This window comes from Pan troglodytes, chromosome 12 (genome assembly GCF_028858775.2).
Source record: "Pan troglodytes isolate AG18354 chromosome 12, NHGRI_mPanTro3-v2.0_pri, whole genome shotgun sequence".
NCBI lineage: Eukaryota > Metazoa > Chordata > Mammalia > Primates > Hominidae > Pan > Pan troglodytes.
The window spans coordinates 117181136-117197162 of record NC_072410.2 but is presented as its reverse complement, the minus strand read 5'-3'; the positions used below and the strand labels follow the sequence as shown (position 1 = coordinate 117197162).

At 41.3% G+C, this 16027-nt stretch overlaps 1 long non-coding RNA gene across 1 annotated transcript in view; it reads right to left on the bottom strand.

Moving 5' to 3' along the window:
- Positions 1-15681, bottom strand: part of LOC134807841 (uncharacterized) — a 57394-nt gene extending 41713 nt beyond the window's left edge. The window contains exons 1-2 of the long non-coding RNA XR_010149219.1: positions 15367-15681; positions 8801-8914 (exon numbers count right to left, since the gene is read on the bottom strand). This is a non-coding gene — a long non-coding RNA (uncharacterized LOC134807841). The remainder of the gene's footprint in view (positions 1-8800; positions 8915-15366) is intronic.
- Positions 15682-16027: the final 346 nt, after the last annotated feature.

Below are 16027 nucleotides of genomic sequence, written 5' to 3'. Positions count from 1 at the left end.
CAGACACATGCATGCTGATCCTACGTACTTAAGCATAAATGAGGGTCTTTTGAAAATTAAGGAACAAATAGTACTTCCTTGCATTTTCTAGATTATGCTGTACTTTACAACACTCTTACAAGCAGTTTTCACCTAGGCCTTTATGCAAATCTAGAGAAAGACAATGAAGATTTTATCACTCCAGTTTTATAGATAAAGAGTCTCAAAGCAATTATATCACCTTCACAAGGTCAACTGCCATAAAAAATAATGACATGATTGGAATGCTACTTTGTTTCGGGTGCACTTTTGTCACTTCATGATTCTTGGACACAGGCTGTCAGAAAAGACATTAAGGACAAATAGTGCCTGGAGTCGAGCTGAGGTTTTTTTTTTTTTCTTTGAGGAAGAAAAGGGGGCTGTGTAGGTGCAGTGGATGCCCGTAGCCCAGCTACTCCGGAGGCTGAGGCTGGAGCTTAAGCTCAGGAGTTTGAGGTCAGCCTGGGCAACATAGTAAGACCCCATCTCTAGAGAAACAATTTTTTTAAAGAAAACAAAAAAGTGGGAAAGTAAAAAATATCAAGTACATTTCCTTTCAAAATGAGCATATCTGCTTTGTGGAAAATACTGGAAAGTAATTCTTAAATGAAGGTATTCTCTAAAATATCCTATAGAGTTTCTTTTTAATTGCTATATTCATGTTTAACATGTTCTATATGTGTATGTGTTTCACCCAACAGAATTATGAGTTCTGTGAGGCACGAATTCTGAGTTTTCCCCTCTATGTCCCCACCACTGAAACCAATGTCTGTCACATAATACATGACTCTACATGTGGGTTGAACTGAAGTAGAAACCATGTTTTTTCGTTAATTTTCCGAACATGGTGGCTGGGACAGAACACACATTTAATAAGCATTTATTTAACAAATAAATAAGTGAATGAATGATTAAAGGATATTGATACTCCCTATCAGAAAATACTAAGACACATAGTGATCTGAAATAATATACAGATAAATGGTTCTCTTTTCTTGTTTAATGTGGAATATGCTGTAAATAATCAAAATATCCTAGATTCTTGAACAAATCCTATTGGAATGACAGTAGCAAGGATTGAACCCATTCCAAACAAGATTGACTCTTAATGGAATTATAAAAATCAGTAGGAACTATATCTCTTAAGCAAAAGTGGTCATTTTGTCCTAGTGGCATAAGCAGGAGCCTTCCACGTACACAACATCCAGCAGGGAGTCCAAGCCTGCAGTGAGCATATGATTTTGGATCTGCACTGCGATCTTCTCATCATCACATGTTTTATGGACAGAAACAAGTATTACATCAAATATACTGACTGAGTCCCTGGAGACAGCAATGGAACAGAACTCCCTCAGCTGGCATGCAGGTGAAGGAGAGATTTGTGTTTGTCTAAGATGGAGGTACTGTGAAGTTTGGAGTCACATTGACTTTCTTCCAACTCCAACTTTAGTTAAAGGTGGAAGTGACCACAGACGCTGAAGGACAACATTCATCATCTGTGAGGTATTCTGTATTTACTGTATCATTTATTGATGATCCTGTATTTTCTGTCAACTCTCCATATAGCTGAAATTGCAAAACTTTACAAATAACATAAACAGGACAGAGAGTAAAATGGGCATGGCTTAGGCATCATGCGTAGCATGGCAGTCCAGCATAGTTAGTCATGCCAAGACTGTTCCCTGCTGGCCTTGCCTCAACCCCTGCCACTCCCTGTATAGCGAGGGGCCCCACACTTTGCAATTACTGCTACTGGAATTCCATGCTGTTGGAATTCCATGTCTTATTTTCAACTAGGCCCCTAGCCTATCCAGAAAACATTTCCAAAGTGATACTAGCAGTTAATTTTTTTCTCCTTCCCTTCCACCTCTAGTTTCCAGAAATATTCAAAGATCTCTACATAATAAAAACAAAATACTCATGTCTGTAGAAGAAATGGCTAAAATGCTTTCTTTCCTGGGTTCTACCACAGTTAGCAAAGTGTCTCGGTCCATTTTTGTAAACATGGTTTATAATCACACAGAAGCTTCATAAAATATTTTTGTATCCTATTTTCAACCTCACAGTCTCCTTAGATGTAAGTAGGAGGTATGGAGCCATTTTCTCAATGATAAATGAAGGTTCTGAGCCATAAACTCCTGATGGAAAATTCAGTGTACTAAATACTCTGTAGTGTACCCATATGTTTCAGAGTGCAGGGTGCATGAAAATGTGCCTATAATTTGGTCAATATCAAACCCCCCAAAACAGTGCTTATGTTCTCTAACTGTGTCCTACTGGTTAATAAAGAACATTGTAAAAAGATTACGTGGTCTGCTTCTTTTTTAAATAAGCAACCTACTTACCATACATTGTCTTTGGATTTAAGACAGCTCAGTTCTTTGTGTGAGGGCAGTTTGCATCGTTCTCATATTTGCGTTTCGGGAAAATATGATCAAGTGTAGACTTATGTCAGTGGAGTAGGAGTGTTTCTACCTAGCATAAGCTTGGTCTTCAATATGTAGTAGAGAACAGCTCCCTAACCATTTTTGTGTGGGGCATAATATTATTCTACAGAGTTGTTGCAATCAGCATTAACATAGTCAACAAGCTTCAGCTGAGGTAGTTGTGCAAGTAAATGTATGACCAGGAAATACTATAAATATCTTTCCTTTTATACTTCAGATCCTATTCTTCACAGTTAGAACCAGAAATAGACACACTAATATTCCAATCCTGTTCTCATTTATTTACCCAGGCTAGCATTAGCTATCCCCTTGCCCTCTGGTTACAAGAGGTGAAATAGAGGCATGCTACATGGTATTAGGACAGGCAGAGATAAACCCTGGGAAGAATATCAAATATGCATGAACAAATCATACAACTCCTCCAAGAGCTGGAATGAGAGAAATGAAGGAAAACATGTACCTAGCTTTGGAGAATCCTAAAAGACACTTAAAAACTGAGAAGAAATTGGAACTATTGCCTCTCTGAGGTAAGGAATGCCACCCTGCAGTAGATCAGATGTCTATTCATTCCCTGGCTCTGGGGAGCACATTGAGTTGAGGGTGGAGGATGTGAGCCTGCCCTACCTCCCTGTCGAGCCTATACACAAACTCATCTGGGATGCATCTGCCCATCACACAGAGTCATACTTGCTGTGAGATGTCCTCAAATTGCCCACTATCAGGGTCCCAGAAATTCTTTCAAATTCTGTAATTACATGTTTCAATACATATATTTGTATATATCTTTATGGTTTTAGGGGCTCCCAGGAATCTTGTTTCCTAAGTGATGGAGAAAACTCCTTGGAAAACTCATTCTAAGGGAAAGAGATTCAAGGTGCTGAAGCTCTGTTGTTGGAAAATATACTAGGACTGGGGTAAACTAATGCATGTAAGTACAATACATTTTGTGTTACACTAGATTTTCTTCTGGACCAACCCCTATAGACCCGTGCAAGAGGGAAAAAAAGCCTGAAAAAGTGAATGTTGATTCACTAAAATGTTGATAAGACATTGAAAGCATCACACTGCATTACATGGGAAAATAACAACTAAATTCCAGGGTAAGAGTGGTATTGAGATACCCAGCACAGTGGCTGGGCAGTGGGTGCGGTCACCATATAGGGCAGGAACGGAATTGTGAGACAGAGAAGGGGGAGAGCCTGTGTTCCTTTCTTTTTCTTAACTCTTCTTTTTTTTTTTCCTTTTCTTCCCACTCCCTCAAAGTGACTTTAAACTTGGGTTTCCTTCTTCATGTCTTCATGACTCCATTTGTTCATTTAGCCAAGCACTAGTGAATGCCGCACAGTACCCAGCACTTAGCTAACCTCAGGATACACGCAGACCAACAAAACATGCCTCTACCTTTAGGAAAACTCACAGTCAATAGCAAAGGCTTCTTTTCAGCCCTAATATCATTTTATAACTCTATATATAACACCCGCAGTAATGGTGACAACAATGTTGGTGAACTAAAATACGCATTGTCTTGTGTTTGTCAGCGCTTCCTGCCTGCAAAATATACCAGGGAATGGGCTAGAGGAACTTCACTGTGTCACAGCATCTTAGCACTAAAGCAAGTCTTGTTTTTGAAACTTTTATTTTAAGTTCAGGACTGCATGTGCAGGTGTGTTATGTAGGTAAACTCTTGTGTCATGAGGGTTGTTGTACAGATTATTTTATCACCCAAGTATTAAACCTACTACTCATTAGTTATTTTTCCTGATTCTCTCCCTCCTCCTCGCATCCCCCATCCTTCAATAGGCCCCAGTGTGTGCTGTTCCCCTATATGAGTTCATGTGTTCTCCTCATTTAGCTCCCACTTATGAGTGAGAGCGTGTGGTATTTGGTTTTTTTTTTCCTGCATTTGTTTGCTAAGGATGATGGCCTCCAGCTCCAACCATGTCCCTCACTTTTAGATGGCTGCATAGTGTTCTGTGGTGTGTATGTACCATATTATCTTTATCCAGTCTATCACTGAGGTCTTTGCTGTTGAGAATAGTGCTGCAGTGGATATACACGTTCATGTATCTTTATAATAGAATGATTCATATTCCTTTGGGTATATATGCAGTAATGGGATTGCTGGGTCGAGCAGTCTTTCTGTCTTTAGGTCTTTCAGGAATCACCACACTGTCTTCCACAATGGCTGAACTAATTTACACTCCCACCAACAATTTATTAGTACTAATTTTTCTCTGCAACCTTGTCAGCATATGCTATTTTTTTTTGTTTTGACTCTTTAATAATGCCATTCAGATTGGTGTGAGATAGTATTTCATTGTTGTTTTGATTTGCGTTTCTCTGACGATCAGTGATGTTGAGCTTTTTTCATGATTGTTGGCTGCATGTATGTCTTCTTTTGAATCATGTCTGTTCATGTTCTTTGCCCACTTTTTAATAGGGCTTGGTTTTTTTTTTTTCTTGTAAATTTGTTTAAGTTTCTTATAGATGCTGGATACTAGACCTTTGCTGGATGCATAGTTTGCAAAACTTCTTCCATTCTGTAGGTTGTCTGTTTACTCTGTTGATAGATTCTTTTGCTGTGTAAAGCTCTTTCATTTAATTAGATCCTATTTGTCTATTTTTTCTTTTGTTGCAATTGCTTTTGTCATCTTTGTCATGTAATATTTGCCTGTTCCTATATTCAAGATGGCATTGCTTAAGTTGTCCTCCGGGTTTTTATAGTTTTGGGTTTTTCATTTAAGTCTTTAATCCATCTTGAGTTAATTTTTGTATATGGTGTAAGGAAGTGGTCCAGCTTCAATCTTCTGCATATAGCTAGCCAGTTATGCCAACACCATTATTTGAATAGGGAACCCTTTCCCTGTTGCTTGTTTTTGTCAGGTTTGTTGAAAATCAGATGATTATAGGTTTGCAGCCTTATTTGTGGGTTCTCTATTCTGTTCCATTGGTCTATGTGTCTGTTTTTGTACAGGCCCCATGCTGTTTTAGTTATTGTAGCCCTGTAGTATAGTTTGAAGTCAGGTGGCATGATGCCTTTGGTTTTGTTCCTTTTATAGCAAGTCTTTATAAATTACCTGGAGGAATCACTTGCACTGGTTGGGAATGCGCTTTATGACATTCTTCAGTCCCCCTAATGCCTCTGTAGGATCTTCCATAAGGTTTACACATGTCAAAGTGAATAGATTTGGTCCCTGGGAACATGGGGTATAAATGTGATAAATGCTATAATAAAGGCATGCATGCAGTGCTACAGGGGTTGAAGTGATGAAGCAACAATTCTGCCTAAAATAGGAGGCTTGGTCAGAAAATGTAACTTTAAGAATGTTGTGTGCGTACACTCTCAGCGCACCATACCTCAATGATCTTTCCCTTACTGCAGCACAAAGACAAGGGAGTGAGACATTATTCCTTCTACACACACTTTACAGCCCCGCCTTACTTAAGTTAATGAAGTTATCACCTTTGAACTGAATAAGATGTTAAACTGTACTCTTCAATTTCTCACAGAATGTTGCCTGAGACCCAAAGCCAAAAGGGGTAATGCAGTGCCTAGGCATTTTGAAGCTGTGACCACTATGCACAGCAATAAAATCCTTCTATGTATGTGGTCACTGGACCTTCCCTCATCCACATCTATCATTGACTTATTGCCTATAAAAGAGGGACTATTCCTAAGAGCCTATATTTGGAAACAACCTAAGTGTTCATCAACAGATAAATGGGTAAAGAAAATGTGGTACATATACACCATGGAATACTATGCAGCCATAAAAAAATGGAATCATGTCCTTTGCAGTAACATGGATGGAACTGGAGAACATATGTTAAGTGAAATAAGCCCAGCACAAAAAGACAAATTTCACATGTTCTCACTCATTTGTGGGAGCTAAAAATTAAAACAATTGAACTCATGGAGATAGAGAATAGAAGGTTACCAGAGGCTGGGAAGTGTAGCAGGGGTAGGGGAGAGTGAAGATGGTTAATGAGCACAAAAATATAGTTAGATAGAACTAATAAGATCCAGTGTTTGATAGCACAACAGGGTGACTACAGCCAACAATAACTTATTGTACATTTTAAAATAACTAAAAGAGTGGCACTGGTATATTCTTAACCAAAAGAAATGATCTGTGCTTGAGGCGATGGGCACTCTATTTACCCTGATGTGATTGTTATGCATTGTATGCCTGTATCAAAACATCTTATGTACCTCATAAATTATACACCTACTATGTACCCACCAAAATTAAAAAATCAAAAAACATTAAAAAGTATGTAAAAAAAGAGGGGTTTATGGTTTGGGGACTTCTTTTCTGTATTAGTTTGCTAGGGCTGCAGTAATAAATTAACACACACTGGCTGGTTTAAGCAAAATAAATGTATTCTTTCCCAGTTCTGGAGCATGAGATCGCAGTGTTGTCGGGGTGAGTTTTCCTGGGGCTGTGAGGGAGGATCCCCACCAGGCCTCTCTCCTGGGCTTATTAATGGCCGTCTTCTATCTCTTTACTTTACCCTCCTTCCACGCATGGTTCTCTGTGTCTACATTTCCACTTTTTTTTTTTAATTGCAACAGTGTCTTGCTCTGTTGCCCAGGTTGGAGGGCAGTGGTGTGTTCTTAGCTAACTGCAACCCCTACCTCCCGGGCTCCAGCAATCCTCCCATTTCAGCCTCCAGAATAGCTGAGATGACAAGCTCACGTCACCACGCTTGACTAATTTGTGTGTGTGTGTGTGTGTGTGTTTTTAGTAGAAACGGGTTTTCACAATGCTGCCCAGGCTGGTCTCTAACTCCTGAGCTCAAGTGATCCTCCCACCTCAGCCTCCCAAAGTGCTGGGATTACAGGTGTGCACCACTGCACCAGGCCCATTTCCCATTTTTATATTGTGTTTGGACCCACCCCACTGGCCTGGTTTTAAATTGATCATCTGCAAAGGACCTCTCTCCAAATAAGCTCCCACTCTGAGGTATTCAGGAATTACACCTCAAAGTATTTATTTTGAGAAACATAATTCAACTCATAATAGCCCATTATCTGACCCTTAAAGATTCATGTCCTTCTTATATGAAAAATATATTTACCACATCCCAACATCCCCAAAAGCCTGAATGCAGTCCAGCGTGAAGCCTAAGTCCAAAACCTCGTCTAAATATCTCATCAAATATGAGTGCAACTCAGGCTTTGATTCATCCTTCAGCAAAATTCCCTTTCAGCTGTGGATCTGTGAGACTAGACTGCATATCTACTTCTAAAATACAATGATGGAACAGGCATCGAATAGACATTTCCATTCCATAAGGGGGAGATCAGAAGAGAAAAAAAAAAAAGGATTACAAATCCCAAACAAGTCCCAAACCTATCAGGGAAAATTCCCTTCAATTCCAGACCTCAGAAGAATCTTTTCTGGCTAGATTCTCTGCCCTCTGGTCCTCCAACCCTTTCATTGTCCCCTCACCAACCCTTGGGGACTTGGTGTGGGAGTCAAGACTCATCAGCAGCAAGCTGTGGGCTTTCAACTTGGTGGGGAGTGCAGAGGAGATTGGGACACACAGAGACTGGAGCAAAACTCTCGCCTGAACACATGGAGGCTGGGGCCTGGCCAGAGCTGCCCTGGAAGGAGAGCGAGCAGTGGCCTCTCCCACAGTCGGGTGGTGCAAACACTCCGGATATGTCCCTGAAGCAGAGGCATGTGACGGAAGGAAGTGGAACAGAGCCACCCTGGAATGACCTTGTCAGAGCAGGCCTTGTTGTAAGTGACTATATCAAGGGCGTCAAGCAAGGGTGTTCACACCTAGGAAGGGCACCCAAAATGGAACCTCAAGGATCATCTGGAGACGCAATTCCCCACAACAGAGAAGGTGGCCCTGCTGCGATGGGTTCATTCTTATAACGACCCATCAAGGAGGCCCAGCAGCTGGAATCCTGGCATGTCAAGAGGCATTCAGCAGCCAAGTGAGAAGCACACAGCATCGGCTACATGAAGATACACTTTGCCCCTTTCTCTTCTGAGCCCTTCCCATCTCCTTGTTCCCCAGCAGCCAGAAGGCAGGACGGGGAGGCAGGAGTGTAAAACACCAGAAGTGCCACCTTGCCTCTAACTCACAGTCAGCCCAAGCTAGACCTGAGGGGGGATCTCTAGGCTGGTGGGAAGAGAATCACAGAGCTGTGTCCTGATCACACTGCACTTCATCCAGCCTGTCAAGTGCACCATTTACACACCCAAGCACAGATCCAAATGGTACTCGGGACCAAAGGAAAATCTTGTTAATTTTTATTGTAACATGGACTCTCCGCTGCTGTGGGAGAAAAAAATAATGAGGAATCTGATACTCACCCAGGTTAAAAGAGCATTACTGGGACTGAAGTAGGCTGTGGATATCTGTAGGCAACTTGGATTGCTTTATGTGCCTTTCTTACATTCCACATTTCTATGGGAAATATGTGCTGTCTTTAAATGGAGGAAGAGAAAACAATAAATACCACAAAGTACCAAAGTCACAACTAAATAACTATACTTTAACATATAATGAACCCACAGACTTAAGAGAATGGAACCAAAATAATTTTCCCCAGTTTACGATTCTGTAGCAGTGACATTTTTCGTCCTGGAAAAGCTACGTAAGGTTCAGCGCAGAAGTGACCTTGGAAGCCACCTAGTCCAAAATGTTCGTGCTAGAGGTGAGGATTTTAAGGGCCAAGGTGATCAGCCCCTGTTCCTAAGGTCACGTGGCTGATTTATGTTAGGATGGGTGCAGGAGACAGTCTCCCTGGCTCAGACCCCTCTTCCCTCACAGGTGTGTCTCTCTAAGGCGCTACTCACCTGTTAATAGAAGCCTGGGTCCTCTTGCCACCCATCCTCCCCTCCTCCCCCTTGTCTGCAAATGCCCTTTGATTTCGCACAGCAGCTAAAAGCTACCCTAATGATGACCACAAATTGGTAGAATTTTTAGTGAATGCCCTCTCCAAGGAATGGTCACTGTATTTCTTGTTCGTGTTATGATTACTTAGAATTTAATGGTTACCTGTGCTTCACACATCTCTGCCTATACCTTACATTATTTGGAATAACACAAGTAATGTAAGTGTTTTCAAAGCTGACAGACAGAGACAGAGTACAGAAAGAGCTATTGATGCATCGAGGGCCAGAAAGAAAAACAACAGCAGACACCTAAGTTCAAGAGTCAATTACAGCAAAATGTAGTTGATTACAGGGCTCATGGGTGGCGGGAAGTGGGTAAAGCAACCCGGCCACACAGCTTGGTGATTTAGAAAGAGTCCTGGCTAGGGCTTTCCCTCAGCCTATCAAGGTGGAGGGGAGAAGCTGCACCTGACAAAGCCGATGACTCCCTGTTCCCGGTGAGGCCTATCCACAGACACCCTCCTCCTGCACTTGTGCTTATCAAATCCCAGAAATCTACCGGACACGTGTTTGCCTGAGTTACCAGCTCTCCCCATCCCCTCTTGTCTGTATCATCGAAAACAATGACACATTCATAGCTATTCACATGGATGTTTTCTCTAGCTAAGAAGTGATTAAGACAAACAAATCAGGATAATAGCCATGTTTTGAAGAAACCAGATTTGGCAAATTTTAAAATTGTGCTTTCAAAATTGACTATTCATTTCTTTTTATATTACACTTCCAAACACACACATACACACTTACAATCACACATTTGGAACCATACATGTCTTCTTTGATGTATAAGACAAAGATGCTGATATAAAGGGAGCAATGTCTCCAGGAGACACTGGCCCCTCTCCCTGCATGTGTAGACTGCAACTCTAGGACTTGCACTCCAGCACTGGTGCAGGCTCTGTCTCTGTCTTTGATTTAGATGTGAGAGGGCAGGAGCCATCTCCCCACCCCAGCCTCTAAAGCCCCCCGCTCTCTTGTTTGGAGCTGAGAGAGCAGGCCACATTGGGTGATAGTGCAGCTTGCTCAACAAAAAAAATAACTGTTTTGGGGGAAATTATTTAACTTCATTTAAAAATTCCCTGAGTTTTCTAGTTAAATGTCTTTTTTAGAGCATATTCCTCCCACTAAAAAATGGTTGAATAAATATATTTTTAATAAAAATAAGGTTTGTTTAAACTGTAAAAGATAGGAAGTTCTAGCCAATGCCTAGTTAACAGGAACAGTGTGAACATGTGAAACAGTGTGATCTGAAACCACAGACATCCCTCTTGGAGTTAGCTCCAATGTTGCATGTGTATATTCTGTGTGTGTACATCTGTGTGTGTGTGTGTGTGTGTTCATTTGTGTGCTGGGTCATGATGTAAAAATCCATTTCATATGTCAGATCATAGTCAAAATAAGTTTGAAGCCCCTGCCCTGTGCTATCCTGCCCTACTGACACTCTGTGTTTCCCTTAATTGTGACAAAGATGAAACTACAGAGGCAAAAAGAGAAGAGTCATGCCTTGCTTGTGTTGCAAAGGGATGTGGATTTTGTCCTAATGGTGAAGGGCGTCCTGAGCATGACGCTGGCAAGTCCCATGGTCCCTGTTGCATGTTGGAATGAATAGTCTGTCTGCAGAGTGGAAACAGGGACATCAGTTTGGTGTCCATTACTAAAAAATGTGTACAGCACAGAGGAAAGCTGAAACATACACACTGATGGTCAAAACATGCAGGAGGAAGTGAACTCAGGAGTGACTTGGGTAGGAGAATTGACTGAGCTTACTGGGGTATGTGAGCAAATATGAAAATCTCTTCATAACTTACACAATAGTTACGGTATGCCAGGAACCCTTTCAGGCACAGAAGAAGAAATATTAAAATAATAAAGACTACATTTGTAAACGTTCTACTGTGCGCAGCACTGTTCTAAGCACTTCATATGTATTTAATCGTTATAGCAATTCTAACAAATCAAGCAGGACCTGGACTGTGTCTCTGCACGCATGAGTGTGTGTGTGTGTGTGTGTGTGTGTGTGCGTGCGCACATGATGGAATGGTTACTGGTATCCCATTTTATAGACTGGAAAACGAAGGCACAGGAATAGTTAAATAACTTGTGTAAAAGACACTATCAAGAAAATGAGAAAACAAGCCACAGACTAGGGGAAGTTATTTGCAAAAGACATGTCTGATAAAAGACTGTTACCCAAAATATACAAAGAAGTCTTAAAGCTTCACAATAAGCACACGAAAAACCTGATTTAAAAAAATGGGCCAAACACCTGAAGAGATATATCACTAAAGAAGATATACTGAGGGCAAGTAAACATTCGGAAAGACAGTCCATCTCATATGCCACTAGGGAAATGTAAATTACAACAAAAATGAGATAGCACTTCAGACCGAGTAGAATGGCTACAATCTAAAATAGTGACAACAGCAAATTCTGACGAAGATGTAGAATAGTAGAAGCTCTCATTCATTGCTGTTGGGAATGCAAAATGGGACAGCCACTTTGTAAGACCGTTTGAAAGTTTCTTATGAAATTATACAACCTCTTACTACACGATAGAGCAGTATCACTCTTTGGTATTTACCCAAGCAAGTTGAACACTTACATCTACACACAAAGCTGCACAAGGATGCTTATAACAGATTTTATTCATCATTGCCAAAACATGGAAGCAGCCATGATGTCCTTCTGTAGGAGGATGGATAAACTGTGGTATATTCAGACAATGGAATGTTATGTATTGCCAAAAAGAAATGAGCTATGAAGCCATAAAAAGACATGGAAGAACATAAAATGTATATTGTTAAGTTAAGGAAGCCAATCTGAAAAAGCTACATAGTGTATGGTTCCATGTATTTGACATTCTGGAAAAGGCAAAACTATTGCCATAGTAAAATAATCAGTTGTTGCCAAGGGCATGGAGGGGTGAAGGATGAATAGGTGGGTGGAGGCCAGATGATTAGGGCCATGAAAATAATCTGCATGACACTATAACAATGGATACCTGCCATTATACATTTATCCAAATCCACAGAATGTACAACACCAAGAGTGAGCCTAATGTGGACTACGCATGTTGGATGATTATGATGTGTCATTGTGGACGCACTGATCGTAACACATGTACCACTGAGTGGGGGTGGTTGTGTATGTGTGGGGATAGACACTATGTGGAAGGCTCTGCATTTTCCATTCATGTTTGCTGTGAACCTCAAACTGCTCTAGAAAATAAAGTCCATTTAAAAAAATAGAATATATATCTCATATGAATAATTTCAAAAGACATGAATTTTGGAGGCAGTACGTTTGTGGAATTCTCTGGGCATTGATAACTAAAAGTCAAGCGCTCCATGATGAGAGCCACGGGGGAAAAAGAAAAGATAGTGGAACCAGAATTTTCAATCCAGGGCAGAATGCTTCTGAGCCGTAACTCTGAACACCTAAGCCAGTGTTTTTCAGACTTCAATGGTGCCTCATTAATAGTGGGTTTTAACTAACATTTACAGAAATGGAATGGAATGGGATAGAATAAAAAAGAGTGTGAATTGCACATAAAAGAGAGATACTGAATTGTGACGCTTTGGTTTCTGCTTTATATGTGTATAGCATGAGTACTGGGTCATGATGTAAAAAGGTGTTTTATAAAATAGGTCATGATGAAAATAAATTTCTAAGCCGCTGCCCTGTGCTGTACTGCCCAACTGCTCTGGCTTTAATGGATCACACTCTGCAGTGGTCAATTCAGAGAATAAATGAGTGAAAAGATTAACAACATTATTTTAGCTATTGAAGTATGTTCTGATGAGCCAAACAGGGTAACAGCATCCACTGGTTCATTGTGTGTGGATGTGTGTGTGTGTGTGTGTGTGTGTGTGTTCAAGGTAGGATTGTTCGATCTATACTCATTACCAGGTCTGAGGAACACTTAAGAAGGAATAAGAAGGAATGTCCAGTAGACAGAAGATATCCAGATCCAAATTCAAGATTTAAGGCTGAAGCTGAGGTAAATAGATACAGCTAACAATGAGGAGTGAACTCATTTCAGGAGAATAGGTAAAGGGAGAAAAAAGGGAAGGATCCTACCTTATAACTTCATTTCAGAGATGGGGAATGCATGTGATTGCAATACTTCTAAAAATGGTGGTCAATCCATCAGATAAGTCAAATATTTACCCAGTGATATTTTTAGCATATTATTTGCTTAGAAAAATGCTTCTTTCCTGAGAAAAAGGGACACTTCTTACTCTGGCTGTGTTATAATTTTGAGAGATATCGTGAAATATCTTATCTCTTTATGTAATAGTCCTTTTACGTGAAGTTTTCTTTGTAAAGATGGAATTATGAAAAGGTAAAAATCACCATAAAAATAGAGTCATTTGTGACTCTAATCAGATGTGACTCTTAAGATTCTGAACATTATGTATCCAACAATGTTTATGGTTAACAAACAAACTACAAATCTTGCTTATAAATAAGTATATAGACAGACACACACAAAAATGAAGTGAATATTGGCTCTAAAAAGATAACCAATGATCCTAATTATGATATACATTCAGTGGCTTAAAAAACAGTAGACATATTTCCATTTTACTAAATTAGGTTTTCAAGAGGTGCATTATTAAAGGCTATATTTTCTATTTGGTAGCTTAAAATTTCTCTAAATAGTTGGTTACTGTTAATGGCGCAAACATCTGTTTTCAGAAGTAACTATTATTCCTGTAAGAAGCATGCGTACTCTCAAACATGTTCCCATATTTTTTTTAAAATGCTATACTTATTTAAAAATTTTCCCTTAGGGAGCAAAAATAAAGTATACAGATTATCATTTTTTTCATTCCTCACTCGACTACGTCTAACAACATTAAGTATGTGGGGTGAGTCCATGCTGCAAAATAGCAATCTAGTTAATCTCTTGTGAAAATTGCCTGGCCTCTCCTATATGACAGGGGGGATTCAGCTGTAGCACCCGCCTGTGCTGCCTTCAGTGCCTGCTTTAGCAATCCCAATCTTTGCTTTATCTTCTCCAACAAATGGCTCATGTTGCCTTGAACAGAAATTATATTTCTTGTTCGAAAGAGCAGATTTTAACTTTTATTTCCTCTAAAAAGATCGCAGCGCTATGAGAAGAAAATCTATTATTTTTCACTCCTACTATATTCAGATCATTCTCATTTTAAAGCTAAGCATGATTTTTGCTATAGCGTAAAGATAGCAAATCAATATGGAATTTGCCAAAGATTTTCAAATGCATTCTCTTTCCGAGGCCAAAATGGTAGGTGCCCTCACACTTTGCAAGCAAATAATGAAGCTGAGCTGAAATATTTCAATCCTTTTCTCTAGAGTGTGGATTTGTCCTGCAGTTGTGGGGAGGTGGGTGTAGATTCACCTTGTGCTCCTCCCCACCTTCCCTCCCTTGGTGTTCCCAATAGCTGAAAAACGTGTGAGCTGTAAGAGAAAAACAAGACCTAGTGCTCGCCGTGCGGGAGTGAAGATGAGTTTTCACACACTGCCTTGGATTTTATACATCTCCAGACTTTAAGTCACCCAGTATGAATGACTGTAAATTCTTTTGGTTCCTATGGCCCTGGAAAGAATAAATTGCCAGCATTATCAAGATTTAAGTTGGTCTGAATATTCCAAGTATTCGATGCAGTGTTTTTCTTTAGGATGAGTCGGGGAAGTGGGGGACGGGGGCGGGAATGGGTTATCGCAATGGCGGTAATTTTTTCAAATCATGATCTGTGAAAAACACGGTATTATTTTATGATATTAGAATCCTCAGAGAAGATCCAGTACTTAAGAAATGTAGTATTATTTGCAGGAGGGCACCTGAAAGGAAGCAGATTTGGATAATTTTCCCAGTCCTACACGGCTGATTTCTCTGGTGAAGGGATCCGGGCAGTGTCTTAGGAACTGCTCAAAGTTCCCAGATACCCAGTGCTGGGGGGTGTGGAGAAGGCGAGCGTGGCGACAGACCATACCTAGGAAGCGGCGATTTTCTTTAATTGCCCCCAGAATATCCGTAGAGGTAGTAGGGACTCAATAAAGAAACACAAAGGAGACGAACACGGCACGATCGCCGGGGTCCGCGGCTGCTCTGCGAGGCCCAGCGCGCCCCAGGTCGCGGCTCCCCGGCCGCCAGCGCACCTTTCCATCTCCAGGGAAAATATTTAGACGGGAAACTCGAGTGCACCTTATTTTCTCTTTGGTTTATGAGTGACCCAGAAGGCTTCTAGCTCACAATCGCACGATTTCAGGACGAGGCTGCCGGAGAAGCGCTGGCGACCAAGGATGGGGGAAGGACAAAGAGGAAGAGGAGGCCTGGGAAGGAGAAAGGAGCGGCGGAGGGGCGGGGAGACGACGGGGCGGGGAGAGGAGGGGCGGGGAGCAGAGGGAGAAGGGAAGGAGGGCGCCGGGCCCCTCGCAGGGACGCCGGGCGGGGCGCGGGCGTGCTGGAGCCTGCGGGACCCAGACCCCGCTCCGGAGCCAGCCCTGGGAGTGGCCAGCTTGAACCCGAGGGCCCCGCAGACCGTTACTCCGGCCCCCGCCCGGGGCGGGGCGCGCGGGGGCGCGGCGCAGCCCAACCCGCACAGCCGCGTCCCCAAACACCACCGAGGAGGGAAAACAGACGGAGAAAAAGGA